This window comes from Chamaea fasciata, unplaced genomic scaffold (genome assembly GCF_029207755.1).
Source record: "Chamaea fasciata isolate MVZ Bird 193981 ecotype frontalis unplaced genomic scaffold, bChaFas1.0.hap1 SCAF_7, whole genome shotgun sequence".
Classification (NCBI taxonomy): domain Eukaryota; kingdom Metazoa; phylum Chordata; class Aves; order Passeriformes; family Sylviidae; genus Chamaea; species Chamaea fasciata.
In genome coordinates this window covers 26,767,034-26,787,460 of record NW_027094092.1, presented here as the reverse complement: position 1 = coordinate 26,787,460, position 20,427 = coordinate 26,767,034, and the positions used below count along the sequence as shown (strand labels likewise).

Below are 20,427 nucleotides of genomic sequence, written 5' to 3'. Positions count from 1 at the left end.
AATCCATACCAATACCTGTCAGACTGACTCTGATTGCAATCCATAGGAGCTGTACTGTCCACAATCTCTGAGTCATCCACTCGTGACTCACGGTGACTCATTACAAATGGAAAAATAAGGCACAGAAATAGTGTATTCACCTTAAAATCAGACCAGTAGTCTATAGTACAGATGGAAGTGAACATATGTAACCTAAAACTTCCATCTTGGCTGTAGCTTCTTTCTGGACTAGAATCCCTTTTTACAAAATTAATCATAATTAGACAATGCATCAATCTTGCTTTTCACTTCTGTACTTTATTCACTGTGGATCTTGTCCTCACAAGCCAGGTATCAGGAAGCTTTTTGCAGAATGGAATTATACACATATTATGAGGCCTGGCAGCAGAATTCGTTTTACATAATGAGGTAAAATTTTCCTTTTATAATTCCATATCTCATAGCATCAATACTTTGATGCACTATACTACCAACTGACCCTTCTTCTCCTAGCAAAGTAGTCAGGCATACACTGTCACTTTTCTTCTCAAAAGACCTCCTAAACTAATCAGTACCCATTTCCAGCTTACCATAAATCTGATGTTGATGCTATTTTTCACACTCCAGACATCATTTGAACTGAACAATATTACTCAGGACTTATCATAGGGAATTTGAGAGTCTTTTGGAAAGAAGACAGTTACCAAAGGGGAAAAAAAAGAAAGAGACTCACAGGAGTTTCTGAAGCTGTCAAATAGACAGAAGCCAGAAGCCAGACACAGTGCTCTTAGAGCTTCTCCAAGATCCCTCTGTCCCCTGAGTGGTGACTTCATGCTTATTGACACTGTCGAGAAATCACAATTTGTGGAAAAAGACTGAAGGAATTCAGGTGCCTTAGTGTAGAGAAGACTGATGGTGAGAGATGAAAATAGTGTCCAAGTAATTTTATAGGTAATTGCACAGAGGAAAGGAATAAATTCCTTTGGTGATAGGATATGAGGAGAACAATGGGTGAAATAATTCTTTTCATGAGCGTAGTGAAACAGCCTATAAGAAACCCATTGATTTCCATCAACAAAGTACTTTAGAACAGGTTGACAAACACTGGCCAGGAGTGTTGTAGGGACCTTCCAGTTGGTCCTTCCCTGGAAAAAGAGCTGAATTAGATGTCTCAAGGTCTGTAGTTTGTCATTTGCTATTAACTAGATACCTGTTTAAACATCTACAAAACTTGGTAGGAGCTTTCTCATCTTTGACCAATACTTCCTTTGCTCCTTGACTTTTGCCAGAAATGTGAACTTACCAAATGTTTTTACCTTTCTACTCTTCAGTGAAAGCATTGTTTCTGCCTCCATTTATATATATATATATTTTTGTTAAAATTTTCAACAATTTTTCAATTCTAAGAGTTGGTGTATGTTAACTTACTGACTAAACAAGCCTGTGAGTTTTCCATCTCTGTTAAGTCTGGGCATCCTTGTATCCATATCCTCCTTTTATTTTTTCTTTCTTTCTCTCAGTTCTGACTCATACAGAAATAAATAAATATCATCAAGACCTCAAAGTCCAGGCAAGGAAGTTCCAATGGAAGTGTTTGAAACCAATGAGTCTGGACTTTGCAGGATGAGTCATCTACTCCCATACATGTTTATTTGAAGAAAATAACAGCAGAGTTCAGAAGTTCTTGCACATTGTTAATCTTGTCACCCTTCTCCATCACAGACATATGAATGTTTGTGTATAGGTGCCGGTTTAAATATTTAAAGATTCCCTGAAGAAAAATTAGATCATTCCTTTTAGACAAAAACTATTGATGAAAATTCTTACATCTCTCATACTAAACAAAAAAAGATTTCAAGGAAAGCAAACCTATTTTTCCATTGCTATACCTTATGAAGCCTAAGGAACCAGAAGCTGGAAGCATTAGAAAGTTGTGTTCCATCTATAGACATTCCTGGAAATTCTGATCTATTTCTTCAACCAAAAAAGATATGAGAAGCAGGTACCCCATTAGATATGTGGGTATTTTCTCATTCTCTGTTCTTTTTAAAATTAAAAAATAATAAAAGCTGAAGCTGTGTTTAGTTGTGCCCAGAAATAGTTTGCTGTCACTTTGGTCTTTACTGGCTTGTTTCTGTCTGTTTTTTTAAAATTCAGACCAGTTCTATTTATTGCCTCATTACACAATTTAACATTTATTACATTTAATCTTAAATAATTATGCATAATATTTATAATGATTAAATATAAAAATATCCATATTAAAATATAAGAATATCTTTACATGACTGGAGATTATTTTTCATACAGTCAAACTTATTAGGAAATCATATTCATTGGTATGCACATACCAGAACAATTAAATTTTTTTGTTCGCATCTTCTCATAGCAATATGTGGTTATAATAAAGTTTGGTCTGGCAAGCCTTTGGGATTTGGAGTAATTTCTGCAATTAATCCTCCTACTCTCTAACTTCAGAGTTTTGGTGTGCAGTACTTTTCTGCAGTCTTCAGCCAAGTGAGACATTTAGGGTTGAATTAAGACAACACACTGTGTTGTGGTTTAACCCCAGGTAGCAAGTAAGTCCCAGCAGCTGCTTGCTCACTCTCCCACCCCTGCCCCAGTGAGGAAAAAAGTGGATAGAAAAGGCAAACCTCATGGGCTGAGATACAAGTAATTTAATAATTGAAACAAAATATAAAAGATAATAATAATTAGACACTTTTACTACTACTAATTGTAGTGAAGAGACAAATAAAACCCAAGAGAAACAAGTGATGCACAACACAATTATTCACCACCCACTGACCGATGCCCAGCCTGTCCCCCAGCAGCCATTGGCACCTCATGGCCAACTCCTTCCCCATTAATGTACTGGGCATGATGTTGTGTGGTATGAAATATCCCTTTGGACAGTTCGGGTCAGCTGTCCTGGCCATGTTCTCCTCCATTCTTGTGCACATCCTCACTGGCAGACCACAGAAAGCTGAAATGTCCTTGATTTAGAGTAAGAACAACTGAAACCCAACTAAAACATCAGGCTGTTATCAACATGATTCTCATACTAAATCCAGCACAGTACCAGTTACTATAAAGAAAATTAACTCTATCCCATATGAAACCAGGACAGTTTGCTTTACTGATTTATTTTGCACCACCTGAGATACTTAAAAATCTCCAGAACAGAGAAGTGCTCGTCTGCTGTGGTTTACAGCTGTTGACTAACAACTGCAAAAAGAAACATTTTTGCATCGAGATAGCCAACTAGAACTAACAATGTAAGAGCTAAACAAAGGGCATAGGACAGTTTTTGGCTCAGGGTAGCATTTTCTAAGGGAAGTCAACACAATACAACTGAGCTTAACTACATGTACTATCAAAAAGAAAAAACAACAGGAAAAAACCACAACCAAAAACAAAAGCACACAAAAAAAATCCAACCAAAAAAACCAAAAACAAACTAGAGTAGCTCAATTTCATATTCATATTTATGTAGAGATTTTAACGTACTGGTGGTTTTTTGGGTTTGGTTGTTTGGGTTTTTTTTAGTGAGTGGTAAAGATATTCTTCAAGTCTGCACTGACAGAGGAAACGCTGGTATCTGTTATACTTATCAACATCTCTGATCCTAAAATAGTAGAACAGAAAGCCTTGAAGTACTTCTTGGTGTATTTCTGGAGCAGTGAGTTAAAAAAGATTAGATCTTTTCCTTAAGGACTTCCTCCACATAAGTGGAAACAGATTTTCCTTTTTAAAAGACTCAGTTTTAGTTTATTTTTTTCCCTGTTTGACTTCTATTTGAACCATTCAGGTTTTATCTGCTTATGAAGAGCATGTGGTAATTTGGAAACTTACAGGTCACTGTCCTTTACCTGACAATGAAGGAAAGGCTGTTTGGTCTTTTAAAGCTTTCAATGTGCAAGAGGACATGGACACCTTGTGTGGTTCCCATGATAATGTGCATGTCAATTGTATTAGATAATGAATTAACTTGTGAAGTTCCAAAGTGATGAGAGAAACTATGCCCCTTGGATCTGAAATGATGAACAGGTAAACAGACAAACCAGACAAACAAGTTTGTTAAGGCCTTTCCTTCTCTTTATTTGAATCAGAAAATTCTCCTGAAGAATTGTACACCTCCAGCAACATGTCAGTTATTTGGGGATTCATATTGGATTCATCTAGCATGCAGCAAGTTTTGTTGGCAAAACTTAGTACTTAAAATAAGAGGTGGTTAGGGTGTTTATCTACCCTCAGTTAAAACCTGTGAGGAAAAACACTGTCCACTTTAGAGTGAATGTGAAAAAATTGTTTGGTGCATAAGAAGAGCTGCTTATCCTAGAATAACTGTCACCTTTGCAATGCCTTTAAGACAGATTTGAAGGAATACATAGTTCCAGTAGAATGTTTTTCCATCTGAGAAATTTTAAGTGCCTTTTAAAGGTAAGCAAAACCCGTAACTCCTTTTTGTAACCCAGGAGAAGATGTACTGTTGTGTATAAAAAAAGCAACTCTCTCCACATATTGCCATTAACAGTGGTTCATTTCCATTCACAAAATGAACATTTCTTCACACTATCAGCTTTTTTATTAACTACTTCGATTGTTGGGACACATAATAGACGTATGAATCCACTAAGTATAGAGAAATGTATGCTTATCACCAGTGTTTATCCACACCACTGTGACTGGTGGCCCACTGCTTGAGGCAATGCGCTTTGGTAATGAAGAAGCATCTTCCTGAAACTGACACTGAGGAACTCGCAACTGTTTGGGTTCACTGCTAGGTTCGCTTCACAGCTCGCACTTCTCGGTAACTCCCTTGTTAAATACCAGAGCTAAAATCTTCCTTTTCATTAAGTAGCAGGAGGAGATACTGTTTCCTAGCCTTACTCTTTAACTATAATCTCCTTGTGATGAATGAAGAAATGCCTTGAATTATTCACACTATCTTCTTGTCCGGCTGGCAGTAGGGAAATAAAGGCACTTTTTTTTTTTTTTTTTCTTTCCTTCCCCGCTTAAAGAAACTTCACGAGGGGAACGCTACGGTGTGTTTACTCACTTCATAGAAGCTGCTGTGAGCACAGCAAATCTGTGCTTCCTCCTTCCCGCAGCACAGGCCCCTGCTAGGTGCTGGTCTGCCAGATGGATCCAGCCTCTGGGCTGACACTGTGGCCTACAAACGCGTCCTGTAAGCTGTTGTGCGATGAAGGCACCCACCGAGGAATGCCCGCTCCGTGGCCTCACGAGCCTCGAGAGCCCTGCCTGCAGTAAGGAGTCACCTGTGAGAGCGGAAAGCTTTCTCTTCCAAGGCCGTACTCACCTAGGCACGGGACACATCCACCGTTTCCTACTGTCACTGTGCGGAGCCCAGGGGTGACGGGCCTGCCGTGCCCTCGAAGGGGACAGTGGTGCCCTCGGCGACGCGGGGTCACCCGCCTCCCCCGCCCCGGCCTGTCCTTCCTCAGCCCTCTCGCCCCACCCGCGGCCGGGCAGCGGCCCGCGCCCATCAGGCCCCGGGCAGCCCGCCCAGGTGCGGACAGCGCAGTCCCGGCTGCTGAGGCGGCACCGCAACGAGGACCCAGCTTCCCGCCGGCAGCGGCCCTGCGGTGGCGAGCGCCCAGGGCCAGTGCCAGCCCCCGCATGGGCGCTGCCCCTCGGAAGCTCGTCGGCAACGGGAACTCCGGCGCCCATCCCGCGGCTCTGCCCTGGCGCTGCGCGGGGGCGGCCGCGGCTGTACCGGCACCCGCCGGCTCAACCAACCCCGCACTGCACAGCGCCACGGCCAGGTGCGCCCGCCCCCAAAGCCCGGATTGACCGCGCTAAGAGCCAATCGCCCGTGAGAAATCGCCGCAGCTGCCCAATCATCGCTCCGGAAATGGGATGTGGGCGGTGCCCCGGGGGACAGCGGGCTTGGTGGCGCCGCGGCCGAGGAAGGGCGAGCGCGGGGGCGGCGGCGCGGGCGAGCGCGGCCGGGCTCCGGCCGGCACTGCCGCAGGGATGGCGGCGGCCGCGGCGAGGGGCTCAACCCCCTTGAGGAGCACTGCGAGCCGCCCCGTGACCCGCTGAGCGCCCTCCGCCTGCGCGCCGCCGTTACCCCTCCCTGCGGGCCGGCCCGGCTCTGCAGTCGCCATAGAGACCGCGCCGCACGCCATGGGGCGGAGGCTGGGCCGGGGGGCGCCGCTGTAGCCCCCGCCCCGCGCCGCGCACACCATCCCCTGTGGGGCCAGGGGCGCCGCCGAGACTCGCCGCGCCGACCCGAGGAGCCGCCGCCTCGGCCCCGTTCCAGGTGAGGATTCGTGGTGCTGCGCCGCGGCCGCCGCCGTTTCCCCGGCGCCCCGTCCCCGCGGGCGCTCCGGCCGCCTCGGCGGGGCGCGGCCCGCGGGCTCCGGCGGCCGCCGGCCCGGCCCCAGCGGCTGCTGCGTGGGAGCCGCGTCGCGGTTTGTGTCCCCGCGGGAGAGGGAGTTTGCCGGGCGCGGGAGCTCCGGGAGCCACGGCCCGCCCCGGGAAGGGCTTATTCCAGTGGGGCAGGACGGGGCGATCCCCTCCGTGGAGTTAAGGTTGGCAGGTCTTGCGGGCTCCAGCAGCAGTCACCGCTGCCCCGGCCTCTACGGAGAACTCAGATTTATAGGCACGAGATTGGGGGTTTTTTTTTGGTTTTTTTTTTTTTTTTTTTTTTTTTTTTTGTCCCTCCCACTTGCTGCAAGAAGGCGAATGGTACAGAAATTTGCGTCTTCTGACGGCGAAAGATCTCTGTTTTAAAATAGCTGCGTCTGTATTTCCAGCTCTGGGTTGTGGCGTGCGTGTGACGGCTGCTGTGTGGGCACGGCTGGATGGGAAGCGGGCTGTCTGTCGCCTGGCGCTCTAAGTGCTGGAGCCATTAGCGGCACTTGCATCGATCCGTGCATACAGATACGCCTGGCTAGGCCGCGGGTGCGCGCACCACGGCGCTCAGGGGAGCACACAAACTGCGTGTGGAACGGCGTTAAAAAGCCGTTTTTTCAAGTACTTCTAGCTTTACGGAGGAGACGTGGGAAAGCACCTGGTTCCCGAGTCTGCAGCTGATCTCTGGAGTTGCAGCGGCATCCTTAGGCTTCTGTTGTCACTCTAGAGCAAAAGCAATGAGAGGACAAAGCTCGCTACGAGGTTTGTAACCTCTGGTGTGAGCCAGAGCAGTTGAAATCAACTGCTGGTGTAAGTGGGGGCGGGAGTACAAATAATGATAATATTGATGTATTATCGTGTATTATCGTGGGGGCGGAGGGAGATGGACACAAAGGAATGACCCGGGAGTATACCACAGCCTTTTGAGAACCTCCTACCGTATTTCTAATTAAGGTGGAAAGGGCCATAGAAAATGAATTACAAAATAGCCTGTAGTGGCTTTCTTAGTTAGACTCTATGTGCAGAACCAGTGTAATTTTCAGCTTAAATGTTCTGAATTAGTAAACTATATTGCAGGAATGTTGAGAGCCTTAAAATAAATCATGCTCTATTTAAGTATCTTGTTAGCCTTAAAGTGTGTGGTTAGTTTCCACGTTCTGGTTCTGGAAGAAATGAGTAGATTTTTAAAATGCATTTTATGTAGTTAATGCCATGCCTCTGTTGAACACATGCTAGCTATACTTGTAGGTATGTTAGTTCATTTTAGCTGAGAAAGCAAAAGATTAAGATTTATTTTGCTGCTCTTGTTTGATTTTGGTAATTTTTTTTAAGTCTTAATTATATGAATTCATGATACAAAGATACTCAACATTTTTATTTTGTGCTAATATTGTCCTGAATACTTTCTTGATGATTCGTTTGCTTTACAGAATGAATTATGTTTAACAAAGTAGTAGAACTTTCTTAACTTGTTAAACCAGAGGTATGCTTGTAAACATTTGTTTGGCCTGTCAGTGAAATTGTATATAGGAAAGTTTGACTGCAATAGTATTAGTAGTCATTTGTCAAAAGTTATTTTGAAAACAGTGCATCAACATATAGTTTAAAAAATGTGAAGATGGAACAAATTATCCCTTAAAAATACTTTGCTCTTCTCTAATATATTCCTGATGTATCATTATTTGCTTGAAGCTCAGCATCTTTTTAAACTTCCTGTTTGGGAAGGATGAGGTTAGAATGAGAAGAGCAAATTGAGCGGCTGGAAGATGGTGACGTTGCTTATGTTTAGTGTAGTCACTGTACTGCTGCTGCGTACTGCAGGCTCAGAGACTTCTAACATCACCAGTTCCAGAGAGGCTTTTCTCAATGTGGCTGATTATATCAAGATTTTTGAGTATGACAGAAGAGAGATATGAGCAGGGTTTTCCTTGTTCAAAACTGGCTTCTAAACGAACAGTTTCTACCAGTGCTAGAAAGAAATATGTACAGAAGGTTAAGCATTTGTTTAGTGTGTGAAGTTGCAGTGAATGGTGTATTAATATACTACTGTGTTTTCTGTTTTAGTAAGGGCTTGTTTATCTAGTGGGAATGAATTGGTACTTTACAAAGGAGATTGACAGTTTCTGTGTATTCCTGTGTCTTGCCTTGTCTGTTTCTTTTTCTCTGGGGAAGCACTACACAAAGCCTTTGTGTTAGGCTGGAGGGGAGGAGAAACAGCTGCCTTTTCAGTACAAGACACCAGGATTTGTCGTGTTCTCACAGGGATGCTTTGTGGTACATGGACCAGCCACTGTCCTTCCTCCCTCTTCTGTGAAAACACTCTCACCTCAAGAAACCTGAACTTCCTTTGACTGATCTCACAGGACAATGTGTTGTGCCATGAATCCAGCAGATCAGTCTGAAGGGCCAGTTGTTAAAGTATTGGTGGGCAAGAATTAAAACATGCAAAATTGACAAAATTCAAGGCTTGTCTTGAGGATTTTAAGAGCTACAGGTCATGTGTGTTAAAATCTTCTTGTTATGAACTTGACTTTTTGTTTAGGATTCGGGTGGAAGAAACTTTTTAAAATCTTTTACTTGGCTTTTTTTTTTTCTTCTTTAAGAGTTTAGTATCTAGGGTACTTAAGTGGGAATTAAACATGTTAATTTTTAGAAGTGGAAATAAAAACTATTTCAGTTGGATAAGAGAGTACAACTAAATGGAGCAGTTTCATTTTTCTACTTACCATGTACAAGTAGAGTGCTTTAATATTTGTGCTATATTCTCCATCATGCAGTGGCAGAATAGAAGTTGACTTCCCTCTTTTTCATCAGAAATATTGAATAAAATAATAGAATTCTAATGTGGATATTAGCAACTATATATTGTATGTTCTTTCATAATAACTTCTTTGAAAATATCATCTAGTCTTGTATTTATCCTTTACCTTTTTTTTTTTTAATTAAAATTGTGGAGTCAGAATACTCCCCTTTCTTTGCTTCAGTGCTAGGTGTTTAGTAGTGTGCTTTTAAGGGAATCTAGTAACTTGGATTTTTTTTTAAGCTGCTCATGAAATTAAGATGGCATTCTTAGCTGTTTAAATTTATAGTCTGTCATTCTATGTATGAGCTTCCTAATAGGTCACTAGTCTTGAAACCTAAGTAGCAGAAAATTCAAGCAATAAAATCTGGCCTTCTGATACTTCACCTCTTGATCTGTTTGAGAATTCTTTTCCCATTTCTGAGATGTTGTAAGTCATACCTTTTGATCAGTTATTTTTCAAAATTATTTTTCAAATAATGGAGATGAATCTTGGAAAACTTGAGAAGGTTTTTTGGGAGAGAAGGAAAAGATTTAAATTGAGAGGACTGAGGAAAGGAGGGCAAATTGAGAAATTGAAGAAGTCTTGAGTGTTTTTAACAAAGCTATTTATTTAACAAATTTAAAAATATTTTCATTGTTATGTTTAGGCATGTTTTTCAGTCTTGTCCTATGTGTTTGAGAACTTCTCATCACTGAATTGCATCACTCAAATGTTATTTCATGCTGTTGCTTTTTGTCTGAAGAGATTAATCAATTATTGAGAATTGCACTGATGAGGAACTCTATCCACTAATTCTTCCTTTTGGAGAAATGTGTGTGTGTAGCTTAGCCTTGTATTTCAGTGCAAGTAGTAGTTGGAAGAGTTGAAGGCCTCTTTCATGGATGAAATTTGCCAGGTCACTGATGGTATTGATGAGAAGTGTAATTTTCTTTCCAGTTCAAAGCTGCCTGATGTATAAAGGAAGGGTAAAAATTTTTCACAGAAAGAGTGATAAAGTACTGGAATGGTCTGCCTGGGAAGGTGGTGGAGTCACCATCCCTGGATGTGCTAGAAAAAACACTGGATGTGGCACTTGGTGCCATGGTTTAGTTGAGGTGTCAGGCCTGGGTTGGACTTGATGATCTTGGAGGTCTCTTCCAACCTTTTCATTCTGTGAAAATATGCTGAACTTGCTTTGAGAGCTTGTTGAGAATGTCAAGTCTCTTTAATATGTAACCGTATTTTTCAATCTGGGTATTGCAAAGGGATTTGTTACTTGGTGCAGGGACGGGTTACTAACGTGGAACTCACATGTGGAAAAACATACAGAATCAGGTTTTGTGTCATCCCAGCCTGTTTATATAGAAGTAATTTTATTATGTTTTTGATACACTTCTCTCACAACTGAAGTTATACAAAATTTGTTCCCCTAGACTCGTCAGCAGATAGGAGAGATCTCACCTTTCAGAGCTTGTGTCCTTTTAGTACTTGGAAATTGTCTTCAGTCAGCAGCTGCTTATTGGTTCTGAGAGGGAGTTCGTTCTGCTCTCTGTCACTTCCCAGATAATTTTTAGATAGTATTTGTGGCTTCTGCCATGCTCTGTCTCAGGGTACTACCGTTTTGTGAGGGATTTAACTACACTTATTTGATACAATGTTGTTCAACATAGTAAGAATTAGATTGCTTGGCTACGTGGTGTATCAGCAGGATATGTCTTGTAGCTGTCAAGTTTACTTGTTGCCATAGTAATGCTTCAAATGCCACTCGTGGCAAGCAGTGTGACTTCTGAGCACATGAAGTATGACTCTAGCTTTGCAGTGGTGAAGAATTAAAGAAAAGGGAGGCAGTGATCTGTAAATAGAATATACTTTTCAGCATCAAACTGGTGACTTTTTAGAATGTATTTGTATTCTTGAGTTATATGCTGCCTTGAAATAATTCTTTTCTTGTCTTTCAATTTATCAGCATTTTGAGCTTAATAGATCTAGAATGGGCATTATCAACTGACAAAAAATGTATCAGACAAAGAATGACTCTGCTATTCCTTGAGTTTGATTTAATTGAATGCCCTGTTCATATGTGATGCTTTGATTTTCCATCTGCAACAGTCTATAAATAAAATCAAAGTATAATTCCCTAAGTCAAGTAAGCCCTAGAACAAACTGTCATGTTGTACTCTGAGGATTGAAGGAGAGGAATTGACATTGGACCACTGTTCTTTTTCTGTGTGATGTTTTGTGCTTTTTCATTAAAATCTAGAGATTATTGTGATAATCATGATGGTTTGGGGTGAAATTACAATTTTACAGTTTAGAGCAAAACAATGTAACCAGTGAGGAAACCTGTTGAATAATTCATCTGGTTAGAGAAAAATATTGAAAGATTCACAGAATAGATTAGTATGAGGAAAGGATTGACTGGTTTTGTGGGAGCGACCTGCTAGCTAACCCAGCCAGGTCTTGTCTTGGCCAGCCAAGAACCAAGAAATTGATGCTGGAGCTGAGGAGCAAACCATGACCCTCCCACAGTAAAGGAGATGTGTGCAGGAAAGAAGTACCGTTGTTGACTGTCTGGTGATAGTTGTTTTTTATTTATGGATGTACATAAATAGAAGAATATTTTTCCCATGTTAGCTCCTGCAGATGAAATTGCAGATTATTGATAAACTAGTCTAACAGTTGGCTGCTGTTTTTAAGTGGAAAATTATGTTCTCTGCCTGAGCCTTTTCTAGTGTCCATTGATCTCTGAGCTACACTGAGTCAACTCACTAACTTGGCAGAAAATGATTGTAGAAAGGGAGTTGTTTCTATTGTTTTTTGGCTGATATGTGTTTGTAACTCTTGCTAGGTCATGCTGTTGCATGCAACTTCACCCTGAATGCATAGCTGAGATAGTCATAACCAGATCCTCACGTTTACTGTATCCTGCGTGCTCAGCTGACAGGTTTTACTGCCTATTGTCAGTTCAGGGAAGACACAAGAGAAAGAGGAACATTTTGTGTGAAAGGCTGCTTTGGGGTGATGGTGCATTTTCTTCTCTCTTAATTTGAAGGAGATTTGGGCAGGATGCTAATTTCATCCTGGACATTTTTTCCTGTTGTTCTGATATATTTCATTAATTTTGAGCCTAGGACACCTCAGTCTTATGGCAGTGCTTCTGTACGTATCTTTCCTTTATCAGTCAATTTTCCCCTCGTAATCAGGGAGCAACTGTACTTTGTCTGGCATGTTGGAGCTGGCAGTTAATACTTCAATTCTATTGTGAGGCCCTGCATCAACATGTAATGGCTCACTGAAATATTTCTTTTTCCTGGGATAAAGGTTTGGCCAGAATTGATTTATGGTCTGAATCAGGACTGTGGCTGACATACGAGTAGCCATGCAGTAGATGTTGCTCATATTTGGTGTTGACATATTATAAAGTGCTTTTATACTCCTTGCTGTGGAACATGTAAAAGCTGAATCCTGGTCTTAATAAATAAGAATGTAGCTATTACTATTCTTAACTGTGTTATTTCTATTCTAGCTTCTGGTATTATGAAAAAATAAAATCTGACTGTACACAGATTTCACCCATATCATTGAATGTTTCCTGCTTCTCAGTAGAAATCTCATAACCCTGTTTGCCATATGATTGTGTGTCCACATTATGTTCTTATAGCATAGAGTAGAAACTAGTTATTGTTTAAATAATAATTTCAAAATGCAGAAGTGTCTCACCACAGTTTAAAACTGAATATGCTCCAAGCAAATGTATAGGCTGTTGGTGTTAAAAAAAAGGAAAAAAAAAAGAAAAAAAAAAAAAAAAAAAGAAAATACTTTCAACTTGTGTTGATAGAATTGTATTTCCTTTATGTAAATTCAAGAATTTAAAGAATACTGTTATCTATGCAGGGTTATTACACTTTGCCATTATGGTGTCATGCGTAACTGTTTCCATACGTACGTTAAAACTCCTCAGTCAATCTGAAGTAAAACTTCTAGTTTTAGACAAATTATTTGTATAGATCCAGTGTTCAAACATTCAAAAAAATATACATATACGGCAGGTTATAAGTCAACAATACAATTGGGATATTTTTGTAGCTCAGGCTTTAATTTGGAGAGATTTGGAATTGAATGCCTTTATTTACATACAGCCATTATTTCTCAAAACATGTAACACTGTTATGCAGTGCTTTTTATTATTTAAGTAAGGGATAAAATGAAAACCTGTAAAGGTTTCTGAGAAACTTTGCTCTTTTGTTTTTAGGACTAGTTGTACGTTTGTTTGGAAAATAGTTCAAATCTGATCTTACACTGTTCACTCTTCTGATGTGTAGGAAATTCTTATGATTTTTGAGAGTCTCTTGACCCCCATGTCTGTAATACACAAACTTACTGATTTTCATTCCTCATCATTCTGCCATGTTTTTTTTTTTTTCAATTGATCCCTGGAATTTTTTTTTTTCTGAAGTTAAGATGGTCCCAGCAAACTAAATATGCCTAGGATAATTGTATTTTCATAATAGAATATGCTTGTATAATTAACTTTCAAAGACAAAAGCCTCATCACTTATCTCTATCTAACTGTGTGAAGACCAAGGGAATTGTTGTGATCATTGAGGCTAACTTTATGTGTAAAACCAGCTTCCCTAGGACTTCCCTGAATTATGTGTGCTAGCAGTAGTTGAGTGAGAGCATACGGTGCAGAAAATCATTGTGTTGTCTTTTTAAAATTGTCAGTAATGAGGAATCCATCAAAAGAGTCAAGGAACTATTCTATTAGTAGAGTATTAATGAAAATTAAAGATCTTGGGGATATTTGTATGCATTTAAGGAATCTAAAGATTCAACCTTTTACTTGTATGATTTGTGTGTTGGAATGAAGATCTTTTGCAATTTCCTTGACTAAAGCAATTTCTATTAGATGATCTGAAGGAACTGAGCTTTATCATTTTGAACGCCAAAAATGGATATGATATTCCAGCAGCAATCCTATGATGAAGAGATAGAGAGGTATTATGATCTCTCTTAGTATTTATTTGCCCATTCATCCATAGTTGCCATAACTTTAATACTCCAGCAAATGCATATATCAGAAGTAACTGATTACTGCATTGCATTAGTTGATGTTTCCATTTATTCTTTGGTCCTTGATGGATAATGTCTTCTTTTCTCTAAGTTGACACATGTGTAGTTTGATTGCTGTCTGTGTAACCTGTTGATGCCATTTTTCCTTTATCACTTCCTGATCTCAGTATCACCAACAAACTTGGTAATTTTTTTTCCTGTGTAAAAAATGTTTCAGTATTAAGTAACAAATGGATTTCTACGAAAGGAATTAGAGAGATATTTGTTCAGTTAACTTATAGTTATATTTTGTGACCTATTATTTAATGTATGATCTATTGATTTTGTAGCAGAAAGAGACTGTACTGTGTGATATAAACTTGGCCATCTTACTGAAGTGCCATAATAACTATTATCCTTATAGGCTAAACTTGTAATGCCATAGTTTAAAAGTTGGTTTGATAGGAAGGGAAACTTAATTGAATGGCTGTAGTTACAGTGTCTTCTTTTAGTTCGTTATTAGTCAAGTCCCTTTGTCTGGAATTGATGTCGAGCTGATAGTCCATAGTTACCAAAGTAGTTTCATTTGTCCTTTCCAAACTTTAACATCAGTTATCTTCTGGAGTGTTCTGTGTTTCAGGAACCTTTAAATCAGAGATCTCCTTGAAAATTGCTATTAACATACAAGTTATTCAAATGCGTCCTCCTCAACCTGTCTGACCCAGTAGCATGTCCCTAATCTCTGTGGTGGCCTGGAGGGCGCAGCGCCGTGGCGGCGGGGCTCGGGGCGCCGTGGCGGGCTGGCCCCGCTCGCTGCGCGGCCGCAGCCGCCGGAGCTGGCCAGGGTGCTGAGCCTCCCGCCCGGGGTGCCCGTGCTGCCCAGAGCCGCCCCGGCGGCCGCTGAGCGCAAATTGCTTCGGTTCCGAAGGAGGGCTGCCACGGACAGGAGCGCCTCGTTTTCTCGTATCACTGGGACTTGCACAGATAACCTATATGGCTTTGCTACTTTTATCAGAAAAAACCTCCTCTACTATGAAAGTCTTACCTGAGCCACAGGTTCTGGCTTTTTAACATCTCCAGTCATGCTAAATTCGTCATCAAGACCAGATTCTTTGCTGTCCAAATTATGCCAAATGCACCTATACCATCCACAAGCAAGGGATATAAACCTTTGCCAATGCACTTCTATAAGTGATCGCTGTGCATTATGGTGGATTTTCAGGCAGTGTATAAAAGGCAAAAAAACATTGTTCTACTTGTAGCTTAACAATTTTCATAAAGCACCTCAAGAGAATCCTATAAAACAGCCTCCAAAGATGAATCTGGAAAGTAACACTTAACATATATAAACAACTTCCAGCTTATTGCAGGTATTAGTTTCATTTTTCCCTCCATGACCCACAAATTCCTGTGTCATGTCTTTTTGTCCACACCAATTTTTAATATGGTAAAGATGATCAGTGATAGCACTGGTTTAAATCATTATTATTAAACATACCTCTCTACCATTACTTTACTAATTCACTTTTAAAAATATACCCATTTGTAAGTGTTAGGCCATATTAATTTGAATCTATATGTAGCTACATTGCCAAATTTGCTGCCATTTTCTGTAAGTAGTTATGGTTGAAGACATGAATTGTCATTGATATGATTACAAAGTTCTGCATTTCTGTAAAAAATACATGTAGTGTACATGGAATAGATACTTTTATAATGTAAACCTGTATGTGTATAGCATAAAAGCACATTTACGTGTAATGTATATATATAGATATGTATAAAAAGTGTGTTGTGTCATATTCTTTATAAAAAAGTATCTTAGCATCGCAGTATTATAAAGAATAATTAGTTTCTGATTCCCTGAACTATTTTTTGCTTTGATGCAGTTATACTTTAGAACCTTGAACAGAGCAGAAGCTTTTTTGATGGCCACCTCAGCAATTATGAGGAAGTAGAAACAAGAAACATGAGAGAAGTATGAAGGTGTTTGAACATCTAGCATCTTCCTCCTTCTCCCCTTTTCCCATTTAATTCCTTTTCCTCAGGCCCTTTCTGGTGAGAGGTTTGAGTGCCCTTCTGCTGTGCAGCCTGCATGGCTCTCAGGCAGGAGCGGGGATTTCTTGACATGTCTGCTATTCTGTGTAGTGTGAGGCCAAAAAACTAGAGCAGATTGTTGGAACTGAAACCTAAGAGAACCTGGAAGAGGCAGCTGTAGATGTATTAAAGGCAAAAATAGAGGATTACTTTATTTATTTAGGCTTCGTGTGTGTGAATTGTGTGTTATAGTCTAAACATAGTGATGGGAAATAATTTCCATGAATTGTGTTTTTTAAAATCCTTGGCGTGCTTAGATAAACTTGCTTCATTTCTTATTCATCACCGTATGCATGGCAATTTTAGTTCACAGACATACAAAAAGGAAATCTCTAGCTAGTTGTTTGAACTCATTTATTATTTTGAGAGTATGACTATTGCTCTATCCATGAGTGCTTTTTTTCTCTTAGAAGTAAATGTAAGCCTCTTACATACTTCTTTTTTTTAAAATTTTCAGCTTTAAAATTATTACTGAGCAGTTGTTAGTGGTTACTGAAATCTTATTTACTAGGTGCCAGACTGAAGCAAAGCTATTGGATGGAAGCAAATTAAGAACACTTTTTGCAATTCAATACTGCAGCCATCAACACTTAAATTAAACTTCTGAAAATGCACCTGAAACTTGAATCTCTTCTCTTGTTCCCATCAACAGCTACCAGCTCAACAAAATTTCCAGGAACAGATTGTCCTTTTGTCAGCCTTGACAACTGATAGTGACCAACAAATGGATTAAAAAGCATACTTTTGCCCTGTTTTTTTTTGCATGCTGTAGGGTCTTGTATGGTTTTAAATATTTAATGATTTGGTAAAAGCATAATCCCCTTGGGGAAAGAAGTTCTATGTTACTTTAAGTGTGTGATCTCTAGCAAACAATGTAGGAATCTTTGTAGAATTCTTTCTTGTATGCAATTAGTGTCATACCATAAATAGGTGCATATGTGCTGAATGAAATTAGGGGAAAAGAGCCTTAATCCAGAACAAAGAAAGCTTCCATGCTGTTGGATGTAGTCAGGATTTGCCTCTAATGTGTTTTCTATGGGAAAGGTAGAAAATACTAGAATTTAGTTAAAATTCAGAGATTTCTTATGAAATTATGTTGATGAATATCCAACCAAAACTATTTAGAAGAATGAAAAGAATGTTAAGAGATGTGAATATTGGCCACAAAGTGGCCACAAAATTATGAGAATTCTTGTCCTTTTTTTCATCAGTTTTACATAGTAACTTATTTGTGGAAAGAGAGTTGTAAGTCTTTACATTGCTTATGGCTGCTTGTAAGAGATTTTGGATTTTTTTTTCTTTTGGTAAGTTAAACAAAGTATTGAGAGTTCCCTGAAGTAACAGAGTAGATACAAAAATCACATTTGTTGTGGGTTTTTATACCTTTGTTTCTCTTGATCCTCAGACATTTAGCAGTCTAAAATTTTTGTTTTGTCACCTGTATAAAATTCGCTGCCTTGTGTTTTGCAGCTGCCAGAAGTAACAACCAGTCTTTGCATTAAAGTTTTCTTCTATTGAAACTGTAACATTGCTGTAGCTACATGTCAGTGATTTAAAATGTATTCTGTGAATTTTCATTGTCAAAAATCTGACCCTGGATGTCTGCAGCAATTTTATTAAGCTGGAGATAGTCTTGAGGTTCAGAAATGTATAGGTTCTCTACATTCAAATTATCTGAGTATAAAGATTAGAGGCATTTCCAGGTCTTTTCTGAAGTTAGGTACAGGGAAGAAAATCCATACAGAAACCCTGAGACCAGACTAACCCAAAACAAAGTGGAAGGGATAACATGGAAAATAGGAGTTGAGGCGACAGAACAAATGCTATTTAGAGTTCCTGAGTGTTTATCATACTTTTTTTTTTTTTTTCCCAAAATAACTTCACATAAATTCCAGAGAAGAAGAGTGTACTTGAGTTGAATTGGTTTGCTTTATTATGCCATTCCCACAACAGCTAGCTAGTCAACAGTTTTAGGGTGGTAGCTTTTTTCAAGTAACTGACAGAAAATTATGCACAAGATTTTGAGTTGCATCTCATCAGCAAATAATTTGAATTTATGTTGTTACAGGGAGCATAATTTCTCTGTCCTCTCTGCATCTTCCCAAACATAAAGTATGAATGTAAAATTCTGGAGTAAAGATCTATATTCAGCAGTGGTCATATGTGGATGCCTAAGGAAAAGCACAAAACCACAGATAATATAAAATTTACTTCCCTCTAGTTGTTTTCCATTTTTTAAATAAAAGACTTCTTGCACTAAATATACTTAATATGTATTTTCAGGAACCCACAGTAGTTTTCGTGTAGTTGACTGTTGTTCACTTCAATCATTGTAAACTTTTAGTATTCACAGTATCCTTTGGCAAGAGGTTGCACAGATTAGTTTGCTCTGAGTCTGGCTCCTGCTGACCTATTTGGATTTTTTTTTTGTGCCTTTATTAAATGACATCATAAATAGTTGATTCCTAGCCAACCTCTAATAGGACCGTAATTATTTTGTAGACCTCTGTCAAGTGCCCCTCTCTACTTCCCATCATCCCTTGAAAAAAATTGTAAGTCATTACTTCATGTAGAAACTAGTCTGTATCCCTGGTTATCTTGTTCTATTTTCTTTCTTTTTTTTCTTTTTTCTTTTTCTTTTTCTTTTTTTTTTTTTTTTTTTTTTGAGGTAGGAAGGGCTAGAATTCTTTACGTTACTCAAGGTATTAGTTAACCATAGTTATATACATGATCTTTGTGTTGTCATCTACTTTGTTTGAATTCCTAAGATTTGATTTTTTTTCTTGATTGCTATTTAACATTGAATTGCCGTCTTTTCTTACTGTATATCATAATATCAAGATCTTATTATTGATTGCTAATAGTCTGTCATGTGTTTAACGAACAGTTAGGATATGTTCATGTGTTTAATTATAACAGTTAGTTTTTTCTGATATACATAATTCTATATGTACACACATAGAACCCCATTTACCTCATTTACCATTACCATTTCCTGGTCGTACAGTACCACAAAGTCACCCAGCAGTTCCTCTCAATTGTCCCTTTAATGGTTTAGATTGGAACTATAAGGATCATCTAGATCCAACCCCTACCATGGTTACCAGGTTGTTCCAGGCCCCATCCAGTCTGGCTTCTTCTTTTGAGGGAGTGTTGAGTTTAGATACCCCAAGGAATCCATTACAAATTTGAAAGCAGAGCTGTTAATGATCCAGATGGGAGATGATGAGTCAGGTTTTCTATATGTGAACACTTTGTGCAAAAATATTTTTTTAATGGAATCTGAGTGAAAATATTGATCTTAATAAATGATAGCTCATCAGCCTAAAAAGGGTAGCTCTCTGTGCTGTGCTGAATATTTGCAGATGATCTATACAAGATGCAAATACTGAAATTACATAGTCTGGTGATACAAGGGTATTAAAATTAGCGAATATGAAGATGGAAGAAGTGGAGAAAGACCTTGCTACTCTGAGTTAATGATGAATGAAAATTATCATAAAGCAGTTCACATAGGATAAATGATTTTAGAATTTACAGGGATAAACTTATTTCTTTTGAATATGGTCTTGCAGGTTCCGTGAAAATATCAGGTTAATGCTTACTAACAATGCTGGTCTCCACATGTCAGAGGGGATGTAGTAGAACTGGAAAAATACACAGGTAGTGATCAAAATCAATGGCAGACCAAATAGCTGAAGAGGTAAATGAGGGGGCATATGGTAGAGGTGTATTCCCTGTGTAGGACTGAAAGGTCAAACTTAGGACTATAGGGAGCAACTGTACACTGCCTTCCTGTACAAGGATTAATGAACCTCAAATGTAACTAGCAGAAGACAAATTGGAAACAAAGATTCCCACAGCATGGAATTAGGTTACAATTTGCTTTATGAGTGTTATGGGTGGTAAAGTTTTCATGGTTCAGATAGGTTCTGATGAACTTGGAGACAAAAAAAGTCTTAAAAACCATCTTTGGCTCTGTTTTTTTGTGTCTCAGCTTGCTATATCCCCAGAAAATATTCTGGCAAGGATGATCATATGTTTTCTGTGTCGTTGTATTTTTCCCTAGACACCAGCTGCTGGCAATAGTCAGGGACAGAAGATTGGACTAGGTGGATCTTTGGTCTAATGC

General features: G+C 39.5%; 1 protein-coding gene across 2 annotated transcripts in view; it reads left to right on the top strand.

Annotated features, from left to right (window-relative positions):
• The first annotated feature begins 5,944 nt into the window (after positions 1 to 5,944).
• The window catches only part of TTBK2 (tau tubulin kinase 2), an 85,726-nt gene continuing 71,243 nt past the window's right edge, over positions 5,945 to 20,427 (top strand). Inside the window, exon 1 of one of the 2 annotated variants that reach the window (XM_066188126.1) lies at positions 5,945 to 6,268. The gene's annotated coding sequence lies outside the window, so the exon portion shown is untranslated. The remainder of the gene's footprint in view (positions 6,269 to 20,427) is intronic. The other variant, XM_066188127.1, reaches the window with a different exon arrangement.